Here is a 14,229-nt window from a genome sequence, read left to right as displayed (position 1 = left end):
AAACCAGCACCAAAGTCTTCATAAACTAATTACAATCCAGTGAAAATCTTGATTTTGCACTAGAAAGTAGCCCTCAATGTAAATTACCGCTTAGCACTTCGTTGTGCTACTTTGCACTACTTTGCATCAAGGGGGTGTTCCATTGGTGGTCCATGGCGTTCCCATTTCCAACTCTGGATATGTGCTGTAATGTACAGCACACATACATACCTGGAACATTTTAAACTATGCCTAAGTATAATATTTTGTGAATACAAAGGAGAAATATAGGTAGTAGTGTCCCTACAATTAGGGAAGAACGGCACACCACACTGATTACAAGTAATAGCTGAAATACATAGAGTTAAGGCGTCAAAATATGAGAAAATCAATAATGATTGTAAGGTGCTCACAGCTTCAATTAATGTCCACTACCTAGGGACATCATCCATATGTGCAAGACATACATACATTGATTATTGCAAGCTTAGAAGACTTAAATGGCACTCCCATACAATATACGGGTTAAATACCCCACTGATATAGATTGTCAGCTCTATTCAAGTCACATATGCTTGTCAGCAACAGAGATGATGGGATCAACTCCATTGATTGGTTGTGTTGTCTGATAACAACTCCAAAACCCCTTGGATATTAGTTGCTTGTCATCTTTATTTAAAGCAGGATTGCAAGTTCCAATACACGGACCAGCCGACACGTGTTTCGTCTTACAAAGACTTTTTCAAGGCTGTAAAAATAAATACAAAAACTAAATACATCCACCTCTAATACAAAATTAGAAAAGTGATATGAAAAATCGGTATAAAATGATCACAACTAAGTGCTCACCCACATTGGTGATAGTCTGTAATAGGTGTGCAAAAAAAGGAACCAAACTTCCCAAGATCTATTATGGGTGTTGAAACCAAGCGGGAGATAAGAAACATATATTGAAATAAATATATGCACCACTAAAAATACACAAGTTCAATCACTAAAAAGAATAGGTGTGAGCAAGGCAATGGTAGAGAACACTGAACACGCATTGTACGGCTGAAATGTACAACACATAAAGTAGAAAGATTTATTTATCAACCCACCACAAAATGTAAGATGAATAAGGTTGTTGATAATGTTCCGGGTCATGTGGTTCATAAACACGAGGTCCAAAGTCAATACATCATGTGATAAATCACACCATCTAAGGGATGGACAGAACAACATCTAGTAACTGATCACTCTTAGCAAAGAGTAATATCTTTAGGCTCGATTATTCCCAATCAGATTAGTAATAACACAACTTTGACTGTATTAGCTCTCTACGACGAACATAAGGCAAGCTGTGGCCTTTTAATTTACCGTCATAGGCAGTAGCCTAACATGCTGGATGTATACACCTTAGCATCCATACATTTCAATGTTCCGTTAAAATAGCAACAAATGTATCTCAAACAATGCCACAAAGGAATCCAAAACGTCAAAGATGTGCGGTCATTAATATTCCTGATGTTATTAGGCAATCTATCATCCATAAATAGTGACCGGAACTAGTAATTTGCCACTGTGGTTGGATACACATTGAGACAGAAGAGATCAGAATATTATTTGACAGTCAAGCACATGACTGTTTAGTAAGATTAATTAAGATTAATTGACCAACAACACACAGGAGAGTCGCGGTAAAGTGGACCCCCTCAAAAAAATGTAAACATACCCATAAAAATAAGAAGCTGTCCCTTCCAATCTGGGCAAGTAGAAGCTTATCAATAAGATTCTCCAATAAAATTCACGGTGTAAGTGACGTGCTATCTCCTTGATACGAGTGCACTCACTACCTAAGGTCGAACAAAGTAAAAAAGATCATAATCATCCCGTAATATTCAGTTAACGGTGAGACATCACCAATGGAAGTAGCAAACTGGTATATAACTCTTACCTGTCTCCACCGAAGGAAGAATTTTAGAGCTCTGAGTACATGTGATTCTATTGTGCATCACGTGATACCGGCGTCTGATATCCCTGTCGGGTGCGTCTCGCGCCGTTCACTTGGTAGTTGGACGGTGCCGGTTGCGGTTAAATTCTTCAATACAGTCAAAGTTGTGTTATTACTAATCTGATTGTGAATAATCGAGCCTAAAGATATTACTCTTTGCTAAGAGTGATCAGTTACTAGATGTTGTTCTGTCCATCCCTTAGATGGTGTGATTTATCACATGATGTATTGACTTTGGACCTCGTGTTTATGAACCACATGAACCGGAACATTATCAACAACCTTATTCATCTTACATTTTGTGGTGGGTTGATAAATAAATCTTTCTACTTTATGTGTTGTACATTTCAGCCGTACAATGCGTGTTCAGTGTTCTCTACCATTGCCTTGCTCACACCTATTCTTTTTAGTGATTGAACTTGTGTATTTTTAGTGGTGCATATATTTATTTCAATATATGTTTCTTATCTCCCGCTTGGTTTCAACACCCATAATAGATCTTGGGAAGTTTGGTTCCTTTTTTTGCACACCTATTTCAGACTATCACCAATGTGGGTGAGCACTTAGTTGTGATCATTTTATACTGATTTTTCATATCACTTTTCTAATTTTGTATTAGAGGTGGATGTATTTAGTTTTTGTATTTATTTTTCCAGCCTTGAAAAAGTCTTTGTAAGACGAAACACGTGTCGGTTGATCCGTGTATTGGAACTTGCAATCCTGCTTTAAATAAAGATGACAAGCAACTAATATCCAAGGGGTTTTGGATTTGTTATCAGACAACACAACCAATCAATGGAATTGATCCCATCATCTCTGTTGCTGACAAGCATATGTGACTTGAATAGAGCTGACAATCTATATCAGTGGGGTATTTAACCCGTATATTGTGTGGGAGTGCCATTTAAGTCTTCTAAGCTTGCAATAATCAATATAATATTTTGTTCTGGAAGAGTAACCTTCCAATGCAAAAGCTATGCAAGACATCACACAGATACCATTGCATGATGGTGCAGGGGTATGTACATGGCACAAGGCTGCCTAAAGTGCACCAGCTCAGGGGGTGAGAGAGAAACAGTGCCACATATTCCAGGCTATGGTGTTGCTCTGATCTACCCTTGATGCAACGCAGCACGGCAACTTTGCACTGTTTTGCGTTAAATGTTCGCAAAAATGACAACATATTTTGAGCGACACAAAAAACATTCTTTTACAGATTTTAATTCACTAGCTTCTCCTTCAAATTGATTGGTTATATACCACGGCAATATCTTTTACCGGTGGAAATTACAGCTAACCAGATGAAACAGCTTCCTTCCAGGGGCTGCTCCTCTCTAATGGCAGATGAGTGACACCCCAATGCCCAGAACCAGCAGATCATAAATAAAATGATAAGAACACAATGCTATTATAATTGTATTTATTACTGTCTGAGCCGCTCAACAGGTATAAGGCAGGGCAGGGCGGGCATGGCAGAGACGAGTGGTGTGCACTTCTAAGTGTGCATGTCTGGTGCCGGCCAGAGACATGCACACCTATGTTTCTTCAACCCGGTTGTGTTGCACAGCCGGGTTGTAGAAAAGCCACAGGCTCCAAGGCACTATTTGAGCGGCAAACCAGGCCGCTCAGACCAATCTATAAAATAATATAAAATAAAAGAAGACTTACCTGCCGCTCTGCTTGCGCTGACGCTCGCAGCCACCTCATTGCTTTTCTCGTCTGACCCAGATGTGGATGGGCCTCAGGGCACAGGCTCCCCACCCAATACAGACGCTGCTCTCATTGCAGGAGAGCAGCGCCAGGATTGGTCTGAGCAGCCTGGTTTGCCGCTCAGACAGTGCATAGGAGCCTGTGGCCTTTCCCCAACCCAGCTGTGCAACACAGATGGGTTGGTGAAACATAAGTGCACATGTCTGTTAGGCCGGCCTAGGAGAGCCGGGCCAAACAGACATGCGCACTTATAAGTGTACACTACTCCCCCCAGCCCCACCCTAAACCCATTGCCTGGCTCACACAGCAGTAAATAAACAGTTGTACGATGGTACAACGCTGGTAAATACATTGCATGCCTTTGCCTCGCATATTTTAGCACGCATGTTTTTACCATGATTATGCATTTACATCGCATGCCAATACCAAGCATTGTTTTTATATTTAAAAACAATGTATGTGTGGGGTGAGACCCCCCACCCCCCAACTTACCTTAAATATGTGGTATTGGCATGCGTTGTAAATGCATATTCGCAGAAAAAATATGCGTGCTCAAAAATTCGAGGCAAAGGCATGCCATGTATTTACCTTGTTGTAAAGGCTGTTTCCCAAATAAACTGATAATAACATTGTGTTTTATCATTTTATCAATGATCTACTGGCTCTAGGCAGTGGGGCGACGCTCCTCCGCCATTATGAAGGAGCCGCCCCTGTGTAACTGTGCTGTCTTTGGAAGCAGGAGGTGGAAAAAGGCTCAGGGAAAATAGGGGGGGCATAATATTGATTTGGTAAAATGGGAAAAGCTTCTAATGAAGAGAAGGAATAGGAAGATTAGTAGCCCTGGTTGAAGCACAGGTAGACCGGATGAGAGATTGTAGGCAGGAATTTAGGTTGTAATGATGAGCTGAAGGATGATGGGGCCAAGAGGACAGGGACTGGTAGGTCTCATTTCATGAAGGAATGGGTGCTGGTACTCTCAGTGCAGGATTGCTTCACCTGTATTCAGGAAGGAATAGTGGAGCAAAGGGACAAATGGTGGAGGCCATTGATCCGCCAGCCCTGAAGAGCTGAAGGTACCTAATAAAAAACGCTGGTGGGTGGAGGGGACGCTAGATACAAATGGGGTGGGTTGATTAATTTAGAGGGTCAGCAGATTTAATTCAATCTATTAACGTGAGGGACATTACTACAGTGTGCCATAGAAGGGCGGAGGATTCAAAATGTTTGATTTATCCTACCAAAATAATTGAAGCAACTCTTTTTTAAGCTGATAGCAAGTGTGTGTAGTCTGTCCACCAGAAGTGTTAATCTCAGCTTCACCACTTAACAAATAGATTGATTTTAGACATTTCCCCATTATCTTTCTGGACCCCAGTGCAATTATTCAACAACAGCACCATATAATCACTGTAAGGAAACATACCTGATTGTGAATATCCCCCCACAGTTTATCCCCATTTGGGCAATTAGATGCTGTTTTTTGACTCTGACAGCACACCAGAGCCTGCTAACCAGGCGCCAGTGCCAGTGCTCTTTACCCAAAACCGATATGTGTTCATTGGTATCCCCAGTTGATAAGGACTTTTCCACCCCCTTATAAGTCCCTGGTATATGGTACCAGTGGTACCCAGAGCATGGGTGGTAAGGGGTCCTCAGGGCTTGCAGCACTATAGTCCAGGAGGCATGATGCATTATATTAAAGGTGTGGACATGTTAGTGCAAGCTTATACGTCCCTACAGTGCACTTTACCATGAAAAGACACTATAAGTGATAGACAGTCCATAGAATAACATGGACTGGCACCCTGGCAAACCTGAGGTTGGCAGCTCCATTAAGGTACTGCCTGAATATGTCATGTTCTATATCAAACAACGTGCCTTCTAAAATCCTGACACTAATCTCATTTCTTTGCTCTGGCTGAAGGCCCGTGCCTGCTGCAGCCAACACAGGATTGTGACCTCCTGCCAGACAGTGTTAATACTCCCAGGAGTCAGGAACAAAGGCATGGGCAGAAAGGAGGTCACACCTCCTCCCTCCCAGGAAGGCTGGTGAAGTGGCACATCAAGGCGTGAACTTTAAAGGCTGCACCACCCCTGATACGCTTCCAGGCTGTCTCCCAGAGGAGTAAACTGCCCTCCCCCTGCCCCAGGCACATTTGCACCCAGGCAGGTGGGAAAATTAGGTAGTCAGGAGGGGTACACTCCCAGAAGGCCCGACACACCTCTAGGGTAGGGTGAATTGCCTGGTTTGTACACCTAAGGAAGACTTCTGTCAATTTTAAAAGTGGGAGAAATTGTGGGTTCTGGGTAGAAAAGGTGACCTACACCCCTGGATGTGGTCACAGGGACGATTAGCTGCAGGGACTAGCAGCCCATTGGTTACATGCTCTCACACATCTAACATTCCTACATCTAGTATTTAAGGGTTACCCCTGAACAAGAACCTCAGTTCCGATCCAACTTGCATCAAAAAGGATAAAGAAGGGACCCATGTCTGCAACAACAGGACTTTTCACAAAGCACCTATAACAACTCTCCTGGAACTGCATGACCGAGATTCATCCTAGGCTAAAGGTCATTTCACCCAAACAGAGGTACCCCTGTGAGAGCCAGAAGCAACCTCAGACTCCTGTCGACTAGTGGGACTAGTCCCCTGCAAACTGCAGCTAAATTAATGCTCCGAATCCAAAGAATCACTGGCCATCGGGCCCTCCGAGGGATCGCTCAAAAGCAGATGGTTCAGTGCATCCTGAGAATTGTAGTCCTGCCTTCCACGAAGTTTCAGGCTGCTACCGTGTTCCCCCCAGACCTCCGGATGCTGAAGAAGCTCCCTGTGGAGCTTACTGCTGCCAAAGCTTGCTGTTTGCCAGTCGGTCAACTGACCCCTTTACTTGACACTGCACCTAGAGGGCACTCCTTAAATCCTTCATCCAACATCAGCAGCAACTTGGTTGTGGATATTTTGCACCCTGTTCTCCCGCACCACAGTGTAAGCGGTAAAAGCAGCTCCCCCGTGGCCTCCGTTCAGCACCAGGGACAGCCAGGAAAACACTGCACCCGGGCTCCACGGGCCAGGAAAATTCAACTGACTGTTGTGGCCTGGACCAGGGATCCACATCACCTTTACCCTGAGGGGGAACAACGCAACTCAACCTGCAAGTGACCGATTGTCACTGGTTTTTCTCATTGACCGCTGTGATAAAGTTTCACTGTATTATTTTGCATTGATTTTCCATTGCTTCCAAAATCCATAACTCGTGTTATATGTATCTGATTTTGTTTGATTTGGTGTCTGAATTAAGATAGAAATCTGCTTTATTTTTATAAATTGGTGTTGAATTGCTTTCGAGTCGTGTCAATTACGTATTGTCTATGTTGGTACTCTGAAATGCTCAACACATGTTCCTATAGTAAAGCCTGACTGCTCTTTGCCACACTACCAGGACTAAGCAAAGGATTTATTATTGTGAATCCAAGGACCATCTTTGGGGTTTTTATGATAGTATTACATGGTGAAGCCAAGCCAGCATTACCACATAATACTCCACCTTCCTACATTGCCTTTCTATTAAGACTTATAAAAGTATTAATTTATTGACAAAACTAATTAACAACCCCAACTATATCCACCTAGTTGATTCTACGTAAACCTGTGTGGAGTGGGCCTTTCTCTGTCTTGTATTTCAAAGACGACCAGTCTGAGTTTGTGAATAGTATGACTACATTTAATATTTAGCTTTTTCTAAGCACTCCAAAGCTTCTCAAACTAGCTTTTACCATGTAGACCTATTGTGAAATCTTTCAGGAAGGTACTGGAGAGTTGCTTTACCCCTATGGGGCTCAAAAACACAGTTTTAATCTTTAATAATTATAGGTAACACACTATACTTAGGCTAATGTGTTAAGTAAATGAAAGAAATACAGCATCAGATATCATTGTCCTGGTATTGTGAAGCCAACTGGTTCCAAAATGAAGAATGTCTTGTATAACACCAGTTGAAGAGCCCCAAAAATAGGAAGATAGTCAACATTTTGGGACTGTTTCTTTTAGGAACTCATCATCAGGTCTGTCCAGGAACAGGTGCAGCACCTTGTCACTTTCCCATAAGCTGGAGAATCTTAGCTGTAGACACCAGGATTGTCCCCTGCCAATCTTCCACCTGTGTGGCCTGCAATAGTGTGCCGAAATCACACACCAGTACAGATGTATTGTCCTTGAAGAGATACATTAAAATTAACTATTTTCAGTATTATCTACAGGTGTTTCTTTGGTAAGTGTTGATGTGGCCAGCCAAACCTGCTGCTCATACACAATTGCATAGTCTCCTTACATCCATATCTGGAAGATTTTGTGATTTCACATTTTTTCTGAGAAGGTTTGAAAGTGTACAAATGGTATCCTGTATTTTGTTTGGGGGGGTTGAAGGGTGCTGTTAGTGCAGTCTTTGATTTGTAACCAGGCTAACTACTCAAATGTCGTTCTATTTCTTTGGCTTGTCCTTTTTTTATCTGAAAAAAACTGGTCACCCTGTAGGCCAAGGCTGCTTATTTGTTTGGTGGTTTAGTCAAACAAACACATTTATTTGCACGGTCAGATGGTTCAATGATTCTAGGGCCTATCAGTAAGTACTTAACATAGGACTATGCCTTGTGCAAATAATATTGTTTGTTTCTACAATTTAACATCCTCAGATGGAATTCTAAGTCAAAAAGCCTCCTCCCAGTATATTCCTAAAACCTTGCATAAACAATTTACCTTGACTTGTTCCCTCTAATTTCTTTCATTCGAATAACCCTTTCCTTATCTTCCAGCCCATGCATACCTCGTCATTCTGAGTATAGTCAAATCTAATTTATGGGCCTGTTTGGCTTATTCTCTATTATATCTCAGCTAATCACACCTCGTTTCATAGGCCCTCTCCTTTTAAACAATATTTCTGAAACCTAACAATGCCTAATCCCTACTAGCCTATTCTTCATCCCACCAGCCATTTGAAGTAACTCACATAACCCCAACAATGATCACATGGAACTCCTTACTATTACTTTAACCTTCTACAAAGAAATTGTAGCGAATGCATGGAATGACTTCCTTGAGAGCGCAAGACTAATCTCAGTAACTAGCAATAACCAAAAACAATCGATTAACCTTTAACACAGGGTTCCGGAGTAGCTTGCTACTCACCGTAAACCACTTTGATGCTTTATCAGGGGTAGTAAGTGCTATATAAATGCAAATATAATACAATCAATGCGATCTAAATAGCATATCTTACTCAAGAAATACCATACTTCTTTAAGTATCCCAGGACTCATTAATACGTTTCTACCCTACTCCCAAAGGCCCGCAACATCCAATTGGATATCACTACTACTACGGAATAACATCTTCTACTTACATGTATTAGGTGCTAACAGGAAATATTCCACTTTATTCAAGACCCATCTTGGAGAAACGCTTCCACTGGCATGACCTCTTATTCAGGAGCTGCCTGCTCAGGCTTAAGTCAAAAAGTTACTACTCTGAAGAGCTCCATATTTGTCTCTGCTGGTAAAACACAGCATTCTTCAACATTCAGTCACTGGAGTCAAAACTAATATATGATATTTCATTCAGCTGCCTTCAGCATTTGCTAGGACAGCGTTCTGGGTGAAAAGAACTTTAGTGCCCTTGCTGCTTCCCTTAAATAAAATTAGGCAGCACGGGCCCCTTTGTTGTTCACAGGTCAGTGCCTGGCTCATTACTTCAGAGACCACCAGTGACAGGTCTCAAAAATCATTGAGCCTCTCCAAACCCACCTGAATCATCCACATTTTAGCTTTGTCATGCTGGTGCCAATTTTTTGTTTGGGGAGAAAGGGGAGAACTCAGACAAGAGCCAAGTGGTGGCTTTTGGAAAAGATGCCTCGCCATGGCACACCGCCGTTTGGCCTACAGACCTTAGACTCACACCAAGCCTATAAGCAAGACACCTCGGAATCATTATACACAACAAACTGGACATGGCTACCCATGTCAACGTTGTTGCCTCATCCTGCTTCAACACACCAAGGATGCTGAAGAAAATCTTCAAGTGGCTACCAGACAACATGAGGAAAATGATCGCCAAAGCCCTCATCACCAGTAGACTGGACTTTGGGAACACTCTTTACTCAAGGATAACCAAACAGATCACATGAAGACTTCAGAACATCCAAAACACAGCAGCCAGACTAGTCCTCAACCTCCCACGTTGAGCCCAAATCACACCACACCTTAGAGAACTCCACTGGCTCTGGATACACAGGCATGCACCTTTCAAACTCCTCACCCACACGGACAAAGCACTCCACAACACAGACTCTGCCTACTTCATCAGCCACATTCATTTCCACCCACCTTTCAGACACCTCTGCTCTGCTAGACTCTCACTCGCACACACTCCATGCACACAAAAAAAGTACAGCGGGGGTTTACGCCTTCCTATACCATGGCTATTAAAGTCTGGAACAACCTCCCACACAGTGGCGACCAACTGAAAAAGTGGTAGGGCAGGTGGAGGGTGCATGGGGGGGTGCAGGGGGGAGCGCGGGGGTAATAATAAATATAAAAAAATTACCTAATGCTGCTGGCTGCCTTGCGCTTGGGTGCTCCTCTGCTCCAAGCAGTCCCTGGGATAGCATCAGAGACTCCCCAACTAATCCCCATGCTGCTCTCATGCTATATTACCACGCATGAGAGCAGCACATAGATTGGCCTGAGCAGGCTGGTTTAATGCTCGCTCAGGCACAGAGTCTGTGCTGTTTGTTCAATCTGCCTGTGCAGCTGGGTTGGAGAAACCTAACTGCGAATGTTTGTTTGGCCAGCCTAAGATGTCTGGCAATCCGAAAAGCACCTTTAGCAGTGCACATCACTATGCTCCATCTGCCACGGCCCGCCCCACCCTCCCTATAGATGCTGGCTCATCCAGCAGCTGAGAAATAAAACAATAATAAAATACTGTTTTCTTTTTCAGCTGCTAGCTCTGAACCAGTGGAGTGGAGAGCCATTGCCGAGGAGCTGCAGCTGCTTCCACAACCATTAGAGCATCCTGCTCTCTCCTTGACTTTCATAAGAAGCTGAAGACCAAGGGGTAGATTTACCAAGATTTTGTGACGAGTTTGCGTCACTTATGTAAAGCATAACGGCGCAAAATCTTTTTTTCCTAACTAACTTTCCAGCGCTAAACTTGTTTAGCACTGGAAATAACGTAAAAGTATAGCGCTTGCGCTGCTTCGCATTACTTTGCACCTTGGGGGCGTGCCAAGGGTGATGCATGGGCATTCCCATGCAACCACCCGAGCTTTCTCACGCTAAACCCAATTTACTAAAAACAGTAGATTGAGTTTAGTGTGAGAAAACTGTGCACCTTTTCAACTAAGCGACAGGAAGGAGAAATGCTTTCATTTCTCCTTCCTTTTTCCACTTTGCATGCGTGCTGCACTGTGCAGCACGCATGCAAAGTAGGAAAAGCTTTCCCTCGTGTCTAAGATAGTATTTTGTACAGGAAGGGTACCCTTCCTGTACAAAACCTATGCTACACTCATGCACACTCCCTAGCGCTACAGCCCTAAGGTGTGTGCATGGCGCACGGCTGCTGAAAACAGCGCCGGCGCAAGGGAAAGGGGAGGAGAGAGCCATATCTTTAGCAAAATGGTGCTCTCCTGCTCCCTCCCTGTTGCGCAATGCAGCGCAGCCTCGCGGGGGGCTGCGCTGCCTTGCGCTACTTTTTTATGAATCTCCCCCCAAGTGTTTCAAGTAAGCCCTCCGGGGATGGCCTCACACACTGGGTACAAGCACCCTCACGGGTGATTAACATGCTGTAAAACAATGATAACATAACCAGGGTTATTGGTGTGTGGTAGCGGGGGGTGAGATGGAGATGGGAGTGCCAGGAAGGGAGTTGATGGGGTGTTTAATACGGCGCTAGCAGGATATTAGAATTGTTTAAAAGAACTTTAAGTAACTCACTGGAGCCAGGTGAGAGGGACAATGTTTGCATGACCTTATTGAAGATGATTCCATGCACCCCTATGAAGTTTGGAGCCTAGTGCCTGTTCTCCATTCCCCATGCCAAAATGCCAGCCCTGGCTGCTATGTTTGTCAGTTTTAGCAAATGCCTTGCTTTTATAATTGTTAGCCTGTCCATCAAAAGATGCCAAAGTTACTTGGGCAACGTTGACATAAAGCAAAACTCCAAGACCCAGCATACCTAGGATTGATAAAGACCACCCTTAATACATTGGGCAAGATCACAGAAGCAAACAGGGTATATTCCCAGATAGGACTTTGTAATTAATACAGATTATTTTAGCTATTGGCAGAGCCATCGCAAGGTAGGTGGGCTTTATTCACCAAGCACCACGCTTCTCAGGGCCCTATACTTCTGCTGCACCTATAAATCTATAGATATCTAAATCTAGCCAACTGTTTCTTAACAATGTGGCAGCTAACAATAGCCACCACTTGGTCTCGCCAGATTTCAACCCTGCCATTTTTTATTTAACTCTGGAATGATCTTTTTGTACTTAAAAAGTAATGCCTAGATTGGCTCCCCGTAAAACCTTTGAAATGGGCACCATAAAAACAAAGCAAACCAGTTGGCAGACCTCTGCTATTCTGAAACTTGAAAGTTCTTTAAAGAAGAGGCTAGGGGTTAGTGAAGTTTACAATGTTTGTTTTGTGAAGTCTTTTTGTAAATCTTTGCCAGCTTCATGAAATTAACAACGTTTTTAATTCCAAAAAAGCATGGTGAAAAGTTCTACTGCAGATCTTCTCTGGCTGAATATTTCACCCTCTGACATGGTGTGGGACCATGGGGAAGAATATAGGTGGATTGTCTCTTGTCTGCTGTTGTCAGCTCCCGTTTTTTAAGCTTTTATATTGAATATGTGAAGACCAATCTGTGGGCAAGTAGGAACTAGCAGCAAATCCTGAGTTGTAAATAAAAAGCGCAATAAATGTACCAACAATCGTTAAATGCTATCTCACCCTAAATAAACAACTTCTCCAGAGTAGCTTTTGTTGTGCATTAGGGAGGAAAATGCCATAGGAAATGTTTATGATTTTCAGAAAATATTCAACATTGAGAGTTTTTGTAACGTTTGCAGAAGCCATCCCCTATCCATTCCTTCATAACGGGGACCTATGTTGTATCTGGAACTTGGATACACAAGTTATAATATTGGTTTCCCCCCTGACCAGGTTGTGTGACCCATGGCAAATACCATTGCCTTCCAGCAACATGCCTGTATATATGGACAAGTACCAGCTTGAAGGGCGATATTAAACGGCGTACATTGCATGGGCATCAATTGTAAATGTACTTTCATTTATTGGGAAACTAGGATGTTTTTCAACCAAAACCCCACCCTTCCATAATGCAGCACAAAGACTTGCTAAATCTCACTATGAAAGAGGAGCTGCCTTGCAGACGAAACTGTTGGTAAGTGGCTTGTATTTCCTTTTTCCCATTTGCTTTTAGCTCAGCCACAGCCCAAAGTGACTGCTCATATATTTTAGATCACATGTGAGTGCCTAAGCTATTGATTGAATGACTGAGATTTAACAATAATTTAAAATGACTAATGCTAGATATAAAAAGCAATTTTTAGCCATTAATGCTCCGATTCGACATTTGCAACCGGAAAACGTATTTAAGTAATGTATTGAACACATAGGTGCCGATTCCAATCCGTCCAAAAAAATTACCGTCCGACTCGCATCCGTATTTTTTTACGTACGAATGGTACAAGTCCCGTACAAACGGCGAAGTACGATTCGTACGTGAAAAATCCATACGAATGACTTCGGGGAAAGTCTACGAGACGTCCCCCAACATTTTTACATACAAATTGTAAAACTGAAGTCCGAGCGCGCAAGTACGATCTGTACCGGCCGTCCGAAAACACAAGCGCATGGAAAAGGCTCCGTACGGATCGAACGCCGTACCACTCGTATCCGGGTAAACTTGTGCCCGGGATACAAGTCGTACAGCCCCCCCACTCCCCCACATGTCTGCATCGTACCCCCCCATGTCCCCACCACCGTACCCCAGCCCCTAACTTGTACGCACCGTACCCCACCACCGTCCCCCAGCCCCTTACTTGTATGCACCGTACCCCACCACCGTACCCCAGCCGTGCACTTGGATTCACCGTACCCCACCACCGTACCCCACCACCGTACCCCAGCCCCGTACATGTACGCACCGTACCCCACCACCCTACCCCAGCCCCTTACTTGTACGCACCGTACCCCAACACTGTCCCCCAGCCCCTTACTTGGATGCACCGTACCCCACCACCGTACCCCAGCCGCGTACTTGGACGCACCGTACCCCACCACCGTACCCCAGCCACATACTTGGACGCACCGTACCCCACCACCGTACCCCAGCATCCCGTATGCACGAACCGTACAACAACATTGCATATTTGAGCACTGTACAACAACATCGCGTATGTACGCACGTTACATACGCTAAAATGACTCATACAGAACCAGGACACTGCAAAACAGCACAAGGA

This window comes from Triturus cristatus, chromosome 10 (genome assembly GCF_964204655.1).
Source record: "Triturus cristatus chromosome 10, aTriCri1.1, whole genome shotgun sequence".
Lineage (NCBI taxonomy): Eukaryota > Metazoa > Chordata > Amphibia > Caudata > Salamandridae > Triturus > Triturus cristatus.
This window is presented reverse-complemented; position numbering follows the sequence as displayed.